The sequence below is a fragment of the Protopterus annectens genome, chromosome 7.part0, assembly GCF_019279795.1.
Source record: "Protopterus annectens isolate FY-2018-M chromosome 7.part0, PAN1.0, whole genome shotgun sequence".
Lineage (NCBI taxonomy): Eukaryota > Metazoa > Chordata > Ceratodontiformes > Protopteridae > Protopterus > Protopterus annectens.
In genome coordinates, this window is record NC_056739.1 from 120,047,606 (window position 1) to 120,059,636 (window position 12,031).

Sequence of the window (12,031 nt, forward strand, 5' to 3'; positions counted from 1 at the left end):
AGATCTGCTCTGAGTTACAGCACAATGGCACTAAATATACAGAACCAACTGATATTGCCAACATCCTGGGAGATAGGTTCAGTGCTAACTTTACCCCCCTCTCACCCCCTAAAGGGCCCATCTCTATACAGGAAGAATGTAAAGTTCCTGTAATCACAGCTGCACAGGTAAAAAACACACTCTCCAAAGCCAAGAACACAGCATCCATGGGACCTGACAATATCCCAGGCTGCGTTCTACACAAACTACAAAATGAACTGCCACCCTACCTAAGTACCATGTTCAATCATAGCCTCACCTCAGGCTTTGTGCCCAATAAATGGTGCACCGCAATGGTTATCCCACTCCACAAAGGGGGAGCCACCACGGACCCCAGGAACTACCACCCCATTAGCCTGACGAGCCTGGTCTGCAAGGCCATGGAACGTATCATCATGGAACTCATAAACAAAGACATTGGTAATCTCCAAACTCTGGACCCTACCCAGTTCAGGTTTGTAAAAGGCAGATCATGTCTCCTAAACCTGATTGACTTCTTTGAAGCAGTCACCAAAGCCATAGATGAAGGTAAGGTGGTTCACACAGCTTATCTAGATCTCGCCAAGGCTTTTGACACCATCCCCCACTCTGGAATTATAGATAAGCTCACTAAACTAGGTGTAAATCCCTATGTCACAAGATGGGTTGCCAACTGGTTCATGGACAGAACCCACACTGTGAAAGTAGCAGACTCCAAATCCGACTTTAGACCAGTGACAAGTGGAGTACCACAGGGTTCAGTCCTGGGTCCTATCCTGTTTGGTATCTACTTCTCTGAAGTACAGGATAACACAAAAGGTCTTTGGCTAACAAACTTTGCAGATGACTGCAAACCAGGAGCCATAATTGAAACTCCTAACGATGTGGACATACTACAAATGGGCCTCACTGAGACAGATGCCTGATGTGAAAGCCATGGCTTGAAGCTCAATGCCAAAAAGTGTATTGTCATCCCCTTTGGTAAAAACTCTGTACCCATGAACTACCACATAAGTGGTAGTCTACTTAACACCAAAACTGTGATAAGAGACCTTGGGACCCAGGTGGACAGTAGTCTCTTCTTTGATAATCACATCACCACAGTGGTCAGGAAATCCTTCTACTTGGCTCACCTCATCACAAAAGGTTTCTCATCCAGAAAAAAAGAGGTCATTGTTCCCCTCTACTCATCACTCATTAGACCCATTATAGAGTACAACGTCCCTTTTGGCATGTACCTCACAAGACATCTACAACAACTGGAAAGGCCACAGGAATACCTCACAAAGAGGATTACTGGCCTCAAACAGATGCCCTACGCAGACCGTCTCAAAAAACTCCATCTTTACTCCGTCGCATATCGCCTACTCAGAGGCAATCTCTGCCTAACATACAAAGCTATGTCAAACCCAGAGCTGTTGGGCATGCTCCACTTAAAGAAACCCCAATCCCTCCGAGCTACATGCTCTAGGGACCTAAACCTTGTCACCACAATAAACAGAACATTCTGGAGGGATAGATTTCTGTCCCAGAGACTTCCCATACTCTGGAACAGACTACGTACCTATGTCAAACAGAGCTCCTCATTAGCACTCTTCAAGAAAAATCTTGATGATTGGATGGGAAATAGGAAATTCACCCCAGGGATCACTTCTGTGGCTCTGCTCGACAGGGGCACAGGGACATAATTTTCTTGGGTGGCAAAAGCCAGAGTACCTTTTTGGCTAGGCTTATATAGGCACTAGGAGTAATAGCCTAGTACCTACCTATGAACCTATGAACCTATGAAATTTACTAAGGTTGTGGGTCTGAATATATTGATGTTGGTGTGGATGGGAGGTGGTTGCATGGTAAATGAATGCCGGGAGGTGGTCACTATTAGATTCAGAGATAGTGCCAGAGTTGGTAATTTTATTTGAATGGGAGACTAAGATCCAATCAAGAGTGGATCCTGGGGGATTTGTTTTATTGGGTCTGGTGATGGAGTGGGTTACTTGAGTAAAGTTAAAGAGGTTAATGGACAGGGAGGGTATGGGACTGTTGATTTTATTGCAATCGATGTTTACATTGCCTAGTATGCAAGTTTCAAGGTTAATTTCAGCCGAGGCCCATTGGAGTATGTCTTCAAGGGTTGAGACATTATTTCCGGGTAGGATATAAAGGGCGATGATACAGAGGCTTTTGTGATTGTTCACTTTGCTCTACTGGGAGAAGCTACGACTTGTTATTTTATGGGTCAAAAGGCATGTCCAGACATTATTAGGGCTCACAGACAGTTTGAAAATGAGACTGCTTTCATTTAATAAGGAAGTCCATCATGTTAGTTTAAAAGACTACTGTTCTAATTTCGCCCAGTATATTTTCTCTACCTGTGCTGATCTTTTCGAAGACAAACTAGGCAAGCTTCCAGTTATGTATACCATGAAGTTAGACCCAGATGCCAGCCTAGTTTTCAGGCCAGCCCAGAAAGTTCCAGTAGCTATGCAGAACAGAGCCAAAGCCGAGCTAGATAAAATGGTGCAACAAGGTATAATTTGTCCATTCGAAGAACCTACTGAATGGGTATCCTCCATGGTGGTAGCATAAGAAAAGCTCAGATGATATTAGAATATCTATTGATCCACGAAATGTGAACAAAGCAGTGAAAAGACCTCATCATCCAATGCACATAGTCAAATAAGTTGCAGATCTGATGCCAAATGCCACTGTTTTTTTCTGTCTTAGATGCAAAGAGTTCATTTTGTCAAATTTTGCTTGACAAGAAATCCTCATTGCTACCTACATTCAGTACTCCATTTGGGAGGTACAGATTTTTGAGAATGCCATTTAGGATAAATTCTGCCAGTGAGGTCTTTCAATGTGCAATGGAGCAAATTTTTTCAGGGTATCCGTGTGCTATTATAGTAGATGACATTCTAGTAGGAGGTAGTGCTGAAGCTGAGCATGACAGAAACCTCAGGAAAGTTCTGGAAAGAGCACATCAAGTTAATCTTAAGCTGGATCCTCAGAAGTTTAAGTTCAGGTTATGAGACATTACTTATATTGGTCATTTATTTACCAATTCAAGCTTACGGCCAGACCCTTCCAAATAAACAGCTATTGTTGAGATTCCAGCTCCAAACGATGTTCAAGCCCTTCAATGTTTTCTTGGCATGGTTAACTATCTAGGCAATTTCATTCCAGATTTGAGCCAACTAGCAGCACCGCTCAGAGAGCTGACACATAAACATGTATCCTGGTCATGGTTGGAACAGCACAAGAGAGCATTTGCTGTCCTGAAATAGAGAATTGCTAGTCCACCAACTCTCAGATACTACAATGTTCGCAAACCAATTACTCTTTCCTGTGATGCTTTGAAATTTGATCTTGGTGCAGTCATTCTTCAAGAGGGTAGGCCAGTAGCCTATGAATCCAGATCTCTAACTCAAACTGAAATGCAGTATGCTCAGACAGAGAAAGATGTCTTGGCAGTTGTGTTTGCATGTCCAAAGTTCCATGATTATATTTCTGGTAGACCTATCCAGATCGAAACAGACCACCAACCTCTAGTCACTATTTTGAGAAAGCCTATGCATTCAGCTCCAGCCAGATTGCAACGTGTGATGTTGAGATTTCAGAAGTATAATTTCAATCTTGTCTACACAAGGCAAACTGCTTTATATCTTGCTGATACGTTATCCATATCACCTAGAAATACCACTGAAGAGCATGGAAATGAGAAACTTGATTTTGAAGTCTTCCACACGTCTTGATGATCTTAGAAGCCAAACAGCCACAGATCCAGTTCTACAGAAACTGAACCACTTTATCAGTCGAGGATGGCCGTCAAAGCAATCTAGTATGGTATCGTCATGGAAGGTCCAAAAGTCATTGTTCCAAAGTCCTTGCAACAAGAGTATTTTACTGTCTTGTGGCCACCCAGGAACGGATTCTACCAGAAGAAGGGCTAGAGGACTAGTATTTTGGCCTTCCATGTCACAGGACACTGAGAGTGTACTTTCATCTTGTTCTGTATATAATAGTACAAAGCCACATCAACAGAAAGAACCACTTCACTTAAACCAGATTCCTGGACTACTTTGGTCGAGTCCGCACAAAGTTATTTCTGACAGTGGTACACAGTTCACTAGCTAGCAATTCAAAAGTTTCGCCAAAGAGTGGGACTTTATCCATGTTAAGAGTAGTCCTGAGTACCCACAGTCAAATGATTTGGCAGAACATGCAGTTCAAAGTGCGAAACAATTACTAGAGAAGTCAAAATGAGATAATAGTGATGTTTTCCTGAATCTCTTGAATTTCAGAAGTATTCATAGGTTCATAGGTAGGTACTAGGCTATTAGTGCTAGGGCCAACACAAGCTTAGCCAAAAAGGTACCCTGGCTTTCGCCACCCAAGAAAATTATTTTCTTGTGGCCTTATCGAGCAGAGCCACAGAGGTGATCCCTGGGGGGGAATTTCCTATTTCCCATCCAATCACCAATATTTTTCTTGAAGAGTGCTAATGAGGACCTTTCTTTGATATAGATAGGTATTTTTTTCCAGAGTATGGGAAGTCTCTGAGACAGGAATGTATCCCTCCAGCATGTTCTGTTTATTGTGATGACAAGGTTAAGGTCCCTACAGCGTGTAGCTCAGAGGGATTGGAATTTCTTTAAGTGGAGCATGTCCAATAGCTCTGGGTTTGACATAGCTTTGTATGTTAGCAGAGATCGCCTCTGAGTAGGCAATATGTGACGGAGTAAAGCTGGAATTTTTTGAGACGGTTTGCACAGGGCATCTGTTTGAGCCCAGAAATCCTCTTTTTGAGATATTTCTGTGGCCTTTCCAGTTATTGTAGATGTCTTGTAGGGTACATACTAAAAGGGGCGTTGTACTCTATAATGGGTCTAATGAGTGACGAGTAGAGGAGAACAATTACCTCTTTTTTCCTGGACGAGAAACCTTTTGTGATGAGGTGTGCCACGTAAAAGGATTTCCTGACTACTGTGGTGATGTGATTATCAAAGGAGAGACTACTGTCCACCTGTGTCCCAAGGTCTCTTATCACACTTTCAGTGTTAAGTAGACTACCACATATGTGGTAGCTCATGGGTACAGAGTTTTTACCAAAGGGGATGACAGTGCACTTTTTGGCATTGAGCTTGAGGCCATGCCTTTGACACTAGGCATTTGTCTCAGTGAGGCCCATTTGTAGGATGTCCACATCATTAGGTGTTTCGATTATGGCTCCTAGTTTGCAGTCATCTGCAAACTTTGTTGCCAAAGACCTTCTTTGTTAGCCTGTACTTCAGAAAAGTAGATACCAAACAGGAGAGGACCCAGGACTGGACCCTGTAGTACTCCACTTGTCACTGGTCTGAAGTCGGATTTGGAGTCTGCTACTTTCACAGAGTGGGTACTGTCAGTGAGCCAGTTGGCAACACATCTTGTGACATAGGGATTTATACCTAGTTTAGTGAGTTCATCTATAATTCCAGAGTGGGGGATGGTGTCAAAAGCCTTGGCAAGATCTAGATAGGCTGTGTGAGCCACTTTACCCTCGTCTACGGCTTTGGTGACTGTTTCAAAGAAGTCTATCAGATTTAGGAGACATGATCTGCCTTTTACAAACCCGAACTGGGTAGGGTCTAGAGTTTGGAGATTACCAATGTCTTTGTTTACAAATTCCATGATGATACATTCCATGGCCTTGCAGACCAGGCTCGTTAGGCTAATTGGGCGGTAGTTCCCAGGGTCCGTGGTGGCTCCCCCTTTGTGGAGTGGGATAACCGTCACTGTGCACCATTCAGTGGGCACAAAGCCTGAGGTGAGGCTATGACTGAACATGATGCTTAGGTGGGGTGCCAGTTCATTCTGTAGTTTGTGTGGAACGCAGCCTGGGATGTTGTCAGGTCCCACGGATGCTGTGTTCTTGGCTTTGGAGAGTGTGGTTTTACCTGTGCAGCCATGATTACAGGAACTTTGCATTCTTCTGGTATAGAGCTTGGCCCTTTAGGGTGTGAGAGGGGGGTAAAGTTAGCACTGAACCTATCTGCCAGGATGTTGGCAATATCATTTGGTTCTGTATATTGAGTGCCATTGTGCTGTAACTCAGAGCAGATCTGAGTGTTGCCATTGAGTTTCTTGACATAGCTATAGAATGCTTTGTGGTTGTCTTTAGAATCAGTGGCGATTTTGTTTTCGTCGATTCATCATGATAAACATCTTTGTTCATCTGCTCAGAGACTTCCGTTGGGACAAACCAGAATTACATTACCAGTCAGCAGTAGTTTATTGGTTCCAAGTGCTAAGAATAACAGGGTTTACATGGAATTGGCCGACAACCGAATGTCGAACAGGGTTTTCTTCAAACTTATATGTCAAAGATTTAGGTGTCAAACGGTCTGAATGTCATACAAAATTCAGAATTCGACATTTCCGACTGCTCTACCACCTAAACAAGCGCCACCATGGGTCAAAAAGGGGGGGGGGGGTTGGCGTTTTGACATAATTGCTTTCGCAATTATGCAGAACTGCCATTCTGCTTTCGAACATGTTGTGTTCAACATTCGGCCATACGACCAAATCCATGTATACCGAATAAAAGCTCAGTGAAATCCTATCTGTTAAAGAAACGCCTATCCTAGAAGTGTTATTACAATAAATCCAGCAAACCACTCAATCCATTACATGAAGGAGAGACAGTGAGAATGCAAATGTGCAAAGGTTATGATCGGATTGGAGTCATTTGCCTTGACCCGAGATCATACATTGTGGAATCACAAGGAGTATAGTTTAAGTGAAATTGGAAACATTTGATGCCGGTGTCCAAGCCTGTACCACAGCAAATAGCCTGTGAGAAAGACTGTTTATCTCAGAGTAAGTTATCCAGCGTTCCAATTCCAGAGGATGTTCTAGTAAATATCCCTGTTCCCAAGATGAATCCCAAACTTCCTGATATGAGTTGTTCACCGAAGACTGTCCCTGGTGCTAAACCCAGTTCTGATTACTGTATTACTAGATCAGGTCACATTTCCATATCATGTTACAGATACATGACAACTTGGACATGAACATTGGGTTTGTTTCTTATGTCTGTATTATTGCATGTCTTATTCCAATGTCATTTCATTGAGGGCAATCTATTTAAGAGGGAGAATGTGGATCAGTATGTACGTATACCTTTAAGAAGCTTTCTAGGGGCTTGTACAAGTTTATAAATACTGAGCACGTGCGAGCCTGTCTGCCATTTTGTAGTAAGTTATTGATATGTAAGCATGTATGTCTGTGTAGTCTGTCTGTTAATCAGTCTGTTTCTTTTTTGTAATGCTACTATCCATCCTGATGTGTTTCTATGTAATAAGGAATGTAAATGAACTACCCCGTGTGTTAGTCATCTTTACTAGAGGGGGACAAGTGACAGATACTATAATATATTATAATGCACACAAGCTCAGGATTATATTCTTTGCTAAACTTTTTATAATAGACGTCATACCTTGTAAATTATACAGCCTAGACATACACTGTTAGAACACTTAAGCTTTGATGTGACAGCAAGAAATTCCTCTCTGAATACATGTTAATTGAGATAGTTACAGAAACATGAAAACATATGCTTGATTATGTAATTAGCAATATAAATAACACTGAATACCTGTCAAGATGTGCTACTTACGGTGCAAATGTCAGTGACAGTTATTTCAACAATATATAAAGTTTCACCTGATGCCATGCAATAGTTTGTAAGTCACTTGTTTTTTGAAGTATTGAGTGTATAGGGAAATATTGCTTATTGTCATAATTAGTAACAAAAAAACCTTGCAGTTTCTCCAGTGTAATGTGATACAGGCAATATAGCAATGAGTTTTCCTGTCTCCCACCATAGTATTTCACCCCATATCCCTCAGTAGGCCCCCAATTATGAAAATATGAACATAAATATGAAAATATGAATAATAAGTGGCAAAAAAGATTAATTTCTCTACTGTGGGACATCCTATATTACCAATCGTAGTGTCAGTTTGTTAATTGTTCCTTGCCCTTTCTAATACTGCCTGTTATTAGCTGGTAAGTCACTCAGTTAAAGAAGCCAGACTCAAAAAATGTCTGGACATGATAAGGAGCTTTGGGTGTTAACTGTAGAAGTACAAAAAGGTGCTGTAGGTTTGAATGAGTTACAATCTGTAGTAAAGTAAAAAAGACTTTCGGCTTTTCCCGGTTAGGGGGTCGCCACAGCGGAAGTCCGGTCCGCTCATGATTGGCAGTGGATTTTTACGGTGCTGAGTTGCCAGCCTGATGCCCAACCTTCAACGAAGGCACACCCATTCACGCTGGCAACTACCTGCATGTCTTTAACGTTACTCGACCGTGGGGAGGACATGCAGACTCTACACAGAAGGTGCTCCAGCCGAGAATCGAATGGGAGAACCTCTTGCTGTGAGGCGACAACGCTACTGCTGCACCACCGCGGCTTTACAAACTGTAGTAAAGTGTAGTCATAAAAAAGAATTCACTGAGTCACAATGTCATTAGTGGAGGTTTGAACATCTCACCTGTGAATAAGAAAAATCAGGGACATAAATGCATGTCTGTCAGACCTGCCTGACTGCTTTCTACTGAGCATAACTTTGACCAGGCCAGAACCTGCAGGACTTCAGTGGCTTAATCTACCTGAGTGACACACTTCTAGAAACTACATTGTACGATAGACTAGTTGATTCTGATCATCAAATTCAGTGATGCTTTATCACCCATGTAGTTATGCACATCATCAATTGTCGAACCTTCGTATTGGTAACAAACCACACGTGATACAGTGGCATGATTGCCCATCCTCTTATTGAGCAGAACTTTCAGAAGAGTTAACTAACACTGTCCAGGTCACCTCTTGTCTTTTTTCCCAGAAATGATTAAGTTCTGAGTTATTTTAACATGGCTGTAGTAAAAATACTCACTTGTATGGCTCTTGTCAGTAAAGTCAGAATAAAACCATATTCACTTCCTTGGATTCTGCAAAACTGAAACACAAAAATGGCTGACAAGCACAGGAGATTGTACTTCTACAGAATCAACACATTACCTAAGCACATGTAGGCCACTACAATACCTGAGCAAAAAGCACAGTAGAGATGCCAAGAGAAGCCAGCTCAGTCCCACCAGAATATTTGTAACTGGTTGTAAATCTTGTTGGTACTTTCACCCCCAATTCAAGAACCAACATATGTGGCAAGGATATGGCTGACGATTTCTAGCATTTTGTCACAAGCTTTATCTCAGAGCAACCAATCACTCAACGCTAGAGTCCTAATATCTCCTTTCTCAGGCAGTCACAATCTGCTTACAAGCTGCTAGAGGCCTAATATCGCCTTTCTCAGGCAGTTACAATCTGCTTACAAGCTGCTAGAGGCCTAATATCACCTTTCTCAGGCAGTCACAATCTGCTTACAAGCATCTCTTTTAAACCTGCAACCTGAGCTCTGATATATCCAGTATTAAAGAACACCTGTGGCAAGCACTTGTTTCGCTCTCCTAATTGGTTTCTTATCAGATAGCTCTCCAAGATCAAGGCAGTGTATTTTACCCGTGTAAGAAACCAGTTAACTAAAACAGCGAGCTCCCATTATCAGTTGTAAAGGGTTCATACATAAAATTACATTTGCCTTTAAATACCTTACAGTTTTTACTGGTGAAAACCTAGGTTTGTAGAACCACTGCACTAAAGCTGCTACCAAAATGGTTTAGACTAAAAAATATGGAACAGAACCAGCTCATGAATTACTGTAAATCACTGATATATTTCTCATACTTGTGCATACTCTCTAACTTGGTTTACTAATATCCCAGCCTTTGTATCAGGCAGAATCATGATTTCTTGCAACAGTCCTGCTCATACGTCTGCCAACTCACAGTGGCAGTAACAGTTTGATATTCTAAAACTCAGTGGTGTGAGTTGTGGAACAGTAAGACTGAATGACCAAAACTATAGGCATATATGTGTGCACGCGCACTCGCAAGTGTGTGTCTGTGTGTGTACGTGTGCGTGTGTGTCTACGTGTGTGCGTGTGTTTGGGTGTGCGTGTGTGTGTGTGTGTGTGTGTGTGTGTGTGTGTGTGTGTGTGTGTGTGTGTGTGTGTGTGTGTGTGCGTGCATGCCTTTGTTTGTGTGTGTGTGTGTGTGTGTGTGTGTGTGTGTGTGTGTGTGTGTGTGTGTGTGCACACTCTTGCATGCCTTTGTGTGTGTGTGTGTGTGTGTGTGTGTGTGTGTAAAGTGTGAAATTGTCATTTCTCACATTATTCCTTTTTCTTTGAGTTGTGGTTATCTCAGCATTGGTGTACATATTTATATATTTAGGGCAGGGGGTTGCGGGCTTCCCCCCACACTGTGGGTGCAGGGACAACTTGCCCACCACAAAAGACAAAGTTAAAGGTGCTAGACATTCATTGTTTTTTTGTATAATTCTGTCACTTGCAGTTAACAAGTTTCATAATTACAATAGGGAGCTGTCCCAGCTCACTATTACATAAAACTCATAATATCAGTTGAGTAGCTGAAATCAGAAAGCAGGATCAAAATTGCCAGGCTCAAGCCATCATACAAAGCAGCGTACTCAGTGACCATTCTACCTCTGCCCACCATAGTATGGGTATGTGCCAGTGAGGTTTGTACAGTCATATACTAGCAGTCTGACAGAAATTATCTCTGGTCTTTATGTCGTGTGTACCCTATCTCCCCTCGCCTTACTCCATGCACAACCTGCACTGTTTTCTTTACAACTTATTCTGCTTAACGCACTTCCTGTGATTGACTGCTAAACACATGCAGTCTCACCTTTGTGTTGGATACCTGATTAGTTGTTCCTTCTTATCTCCTGTTCATGTACTGATTGCTCTGTTTGAGTAAACAGTCTCTTAATTGCGAAGTAAATGTCTGTAGAGCATGTACGTAAATTCTGAGAGTGTCTACCATAAGAGTCTTTCCCCCTGTGCCATTTCTTGAATTGCTTGCTAACTTACTGCTGTCTGTTAAAGTAACATCCTCTGTTCTTTATGAAAGTAAGTTTCACACTCAAGAGTATCTACCATTCTTTGATTCAGTTAAATATAGTCATAGCATATATGTATAGTAATGTTACCTGTTTTTTGTTCATTCATTCATTCATTCATTCATTATATAATTATATACTTAATCTAATTCAAGGTCACATGAGAACCACTTCAAAAACAATAGGTTTAAATTTTTGTTTTTGTTTTGCGATATTTTTTTTTGAATGTGCTCAAGTGTTTGAATTTTGAACACACCTGTTCAAGTGCTTTGTATACATATGTATACATGCACATATATGTATATAGATTCATCCACTACAAGTTTAAGTGAAGTGAGTTTGCCCAAGGAATGGTTCGCTGAAACCTCCCTTCTGAATCCTTCCATCACCAAAAATACCTCAAAAGAAGATGTAACCTCCTCCAAGATGCTGCAGCCTTAGGGTGGTTATGTTTAACTGGAGAGGAATGACGTCTTTAGTGGTTATTATGTCTCCCACTCAGTCAGTGTCTATCTTTTCCCTCAGTTTGCTCCCACTCAGTCAGTGTCTACCTTTTCCCTCAGTTTGCTCCCACTCAGTCAGCGATCTACCTTTTCCCTCAGTTTGCTCCCACTCAGTCAGCGGTTTCCCTTTCCCTCAGTTTGCTCCCACTCAAGTCAGCGATCTCCCTTTTCCCTCAGTTTGCTCCCACTCAGTCAGCGATCTACCTTTTCCCTCAGTTTGCTCCCACTCAGTCAGCGATCTACCTTTTCCCTCAGTTTGCTCCCACTCAGTCAGCAATCTACCTTTTCCCTCAGTTTGCTCCCACTCAAGTCAGCGATCTACCTTTTCCCTCAGTTTGCTCCCACTCAGTCAGCAGTCTATCTTTTCCCTGAGTTTGCTCCCACTCAGTCAACGGTCTACCTTTTCCCTCAGTTTGCTCCCACTCAGTCAGCGGTCTCCATTTCCCTCAGTTTGCTCCCACTCAGTCAGTGGTCTACCTTTTCCCTC

The 12,031-nt window shown here is 42.1% G+C and overlaps 1 protein-coding gene across 2 annotated transcripts in view; it reads left to right on the plus strand.

Annotated features, from left to right (window-relative positions):
• PACSIN1 (protein kinase C and casein kinase substrate in neurons 1) overlaps positions 1-12,031 on the plus strand; it is a 1,250,130-nt gene that overhangs the window by 1,192,865 nt on the left and 45,234 nt on the right. The window lies entirely within an intron of this gene.